The 3,268-nt window shown below is 69.0% G+C and overlaps 1 pseudogene; it reads right to left on the reverse strand.

Moving 5' to 3' along the window:
- Positions 1 to 422: 422 nt before the first annotated feature.
- The window catches only part of ACA1_329970, a 3,443-nt pseudogene continuing 597 nt past the window's right edge, over positions 423 to 3,268 (reverse strand).

Here is a 3,268-nt window from a genome sequence, read left to right on the forward strand (position 1 = left end):
AGATGGTGGCTCAGCTTTCAAAGGTAGAGTCGAGGTGTTGTGTTGTTGAGTTGTCGGTAGGGGATGGGAATGAGAGAACACCGGGCCAGCCAGCGGTGCGGGCCACATAAAGGGCTCGCGCTTCAGGGCCGTCACTCGGCGTGGAGAGCCGTTTCGACAAGTTTGCCTGACATTTCGCGCCACACGCAGGCTGCGGGCCGCCATCTGGCCGTACTCCCGTCAAGCCCGTTGGCCCGACCATCTCACATTCCAGCATCTTCTCCGCGGCCGCGAGGGCAGCACAGAGCGCTGGCTCTAGTGATGACAGTCGGCACGAAAGTAACAGAAATTTCGCTGTATTATTTCTATCTTCCGCCGAATCGATAAATTATGTACAAGCGGAGAAATGAGTCAAGAAAACAAAAGGAAAAACCAGGCTGAGCTCAGACGCGGTCGGCCATCGCCTTGGTCTCGCGGTAGCGCTGATTGTCGCGGTAGAAGGAGTCGTTCTCGTGCGCGAAGGTGGTAGTGGCGGGGGTGCCCAGGTGGGTGGGGGCCGCGTTGCGGCGGACCAGGCGCACCGCGATCCAGATTGCCGTGGCGGTCAGGAGGGCCAGGCACACCATCACCGGCACCGCGATGGCCAGCACCAGGGCCGACAGCTCGAGGGTGCTCAGCTCGTCGCTGTGCGTGCGGCCCGTGAGGTGGTCGCTCGACGACGTCAAGTCAGCGACGGCTCCGGCTTCGTCCGCGTCACCGTCATCGTCACTGTCGGCGGCCGTCAGGGGCTTGGCCAGGTGGTAGTGATGGTGGTGGCCAGCCGCCTGAGCTTGGTCGTCGTTGTGGTCGCGTGAGTCCAACACCTGATTTTCGTCGACGTCGCGCATCGCCTGCTCTTCGTCGACATCGTCCGCGAATTCGTCGTTGTGGGTCGGCTCGTCGCTGTCGACGTCGTCGAATTCGCGCTCGCTGCCGAACCCTTCGGCGGAGCTCTCGGGGTCCTCGCGGTGGTGGTGCTTGTGGCCGCCCTTCTTGCCGCTGAGGTGGCAGTGCGGCGAGGGCGACGGCGAGTGCGAGTGCTTGAGGTGGCAGTGGGGCGACGGGCTCGCGCTCGGGTGGCACGGCGCAGAGGCAGAGGGACTCGGGCTCGCGCTCGGGTGGCACGGCGAGTGCGAGGGCGAGCTCGAGGGACTCGGGCTCGCGCTCGGGTGGCACGGCGAGTGCGAGGGCGAGCTCGAGGGCGAAGGCGAGGGCGAGGGCGAGCTCGAGGGCGAAGGCGAGCTCGAGGGGAACGGGAACGGCCTGCCGGTGGGACTCGTCGGCGGGAACGAAGGTGCCACCGAAGAAGAGGGCGAGGGGCTCGTCGAAGGTGACGCCGAAGGCGAAGCGCTCGGCGACGACGAGGGGCTCGATGAAGGCAACGAGCTCGGCGACGACGAAGGCGACGATGAGGGTGATGACGTGGGCGAGCTGGAGCTCGTGGGTGACGACGTGAGCGAAGAGCTGGGCGACGAGGAGGGGCTCGACGACGGCAAAGCGCTGGGCGACGAACTGGGGGAGGCCGAAGGCGTGGACGAGCTCGAAGATGAGGGCGAAGGGTGGCACGGCGATTGCGAGGGCGACGAAGAGGGCGACGAAGAGGGCGACGAAGAAGCCGAAGGCGACGGATGGCACGGCGAGTGCGAGGGCGAAGCCGAAGGCGATTCGCAAGGGGAGCGGGAGGCCGACGGCGAGCTCGAGGGCGACGCAGAGGGTGAGGGCGAAGCCGAAGGCGACTCGCAAGGGGAGCGGGAGGCCGACGGCGAGCTCGAGGGCGAGGGCGACGCGGAGGGCGAGGGCGAGGCCGAAGCCGAGGGGAACGGGAACGGCCTGCCGGTGGGACTTGTCGGCGGGAACGACGGCGCTGACGAAGGCGACGCCGAGGGCGAAGCGCTGGGCGAGCTTGAGGGACTCGACGAGGGAGACGACGAGGGAGACGACGTCGGCGACGAGCTGGACGACGAGCTGGGCGAGCTGGAGGGCGACGACGACGGGCTCGACGAGGGTAAGGCCGAAGGAGAGCTGGTAGACGAAGGCGAGGGGTGGCACGGCGAGTGCGAGGGCGACGAAGAGGGCGAAGCCGAAGGCGACGGATGGCACGGCGAGTGCGAGGGCGAAGCCGAAGTCGATGGGTGGCACGGCGAGTGCGAGGGCGACGAAGAGGGCGAAGGGTGGCACGGTGAGTGCGACGGCGACGAAGAGGGCGAAGCCGAAGGCGACGACGAGGCCGACGGGTGGCACGGCGAGTGCGAAGGCGATGCGGAGGGCGAGGGCGAGGACGAGGGCGTCGTCGAGGGGAACGGGAACGGCCTGCCGGTGGGACTCGTCGGCGGGAACGACGGCGCCACCGAAGAGGAGGGCGAGGGGCTCGACGAAGGCGACGACGAAGCGCTGGGCGAGCTCGAGGGGCTCGAAGAGGGCGAGCTGGTCGGCCATGACGAAGGCGAGCTCGAGGGCGACGAAGTGGGCGAGCTGGACGGCGAGTTCGAGGGCGACGAAGTGGGCGAGCTGGACGGCGAGTTCGAGGGCGACGACGTCGGGGAGGGGGTGGGCGAGTTGGAAGGCGATGAAGTGGGCGAGCTGGACGGCGAGCTTGAGGGCGACGACGAGGGCGAGCTCGAGGGGGAAGAAGACGGGCTAGACGAGGGCGACGGGTGGCACGGCGAGGGCGAGGGCGACGCAGACGGCGAAGGGTGGCACGGCGAGGGCGAGGGCGAAGGCGAGGGCGACGGGTGGCACGGCGAATGGGAAGGCGACGTGGAGGGCGACGCGGAGGGCGAAGGGTGGCACGGCGAGTGCGAAGCCGAGGGCGAGGCGGAGGGCGAGGGCGAGGGCGAGGCCGAAGTCGAAGGGAACGGAAACGGCCTGCCGGTGGGACTCGGCGGGAACGACGGCGCCACCGAGGAGGAGGGCGAGGGACTCGACGAAGGCGACACTGAGGCGCTGGGCGAAGCGCTGGGCGAGCTCGAGGGACTAGACGAAGGCGACGCCGAGGCGCTGGGCGAGCTGGTCGGTGACGACGTGGGCGAGCTCGACGGGGTGGAGCTCGGGGAAGAGGTGGGGGACGAACTAGGCGTGGTCGAGGGCGTCGGCGAGTGAGACGGCGAAATCGAGGGCGAGGTCGAGGGCGCACACGGCGAGTGAGACGGCGAGGGCGCACACGGGGGAGTGGGTCGGCGAAGACGAGCGCGAGGGCGAGGGCGCACACGGCGAGCGGGTCGGCGAAGACGAGCGCGAGGGCGCACACGGC

This window comes from Acanthamoeba castellanii (assembly GCF_000313135.1).
Source record: "Acanthamoeba castellanii str. Neff unplaced genomic scaffold scf7180000084566, whole genome shotgun sequence".
Taxonomy (NCBI): domain Eukaryota; phylum Discosea; order Longamoebia; family Acanthamoebidae; genus Acanthamoeba; species Acanthamoeba castellanii.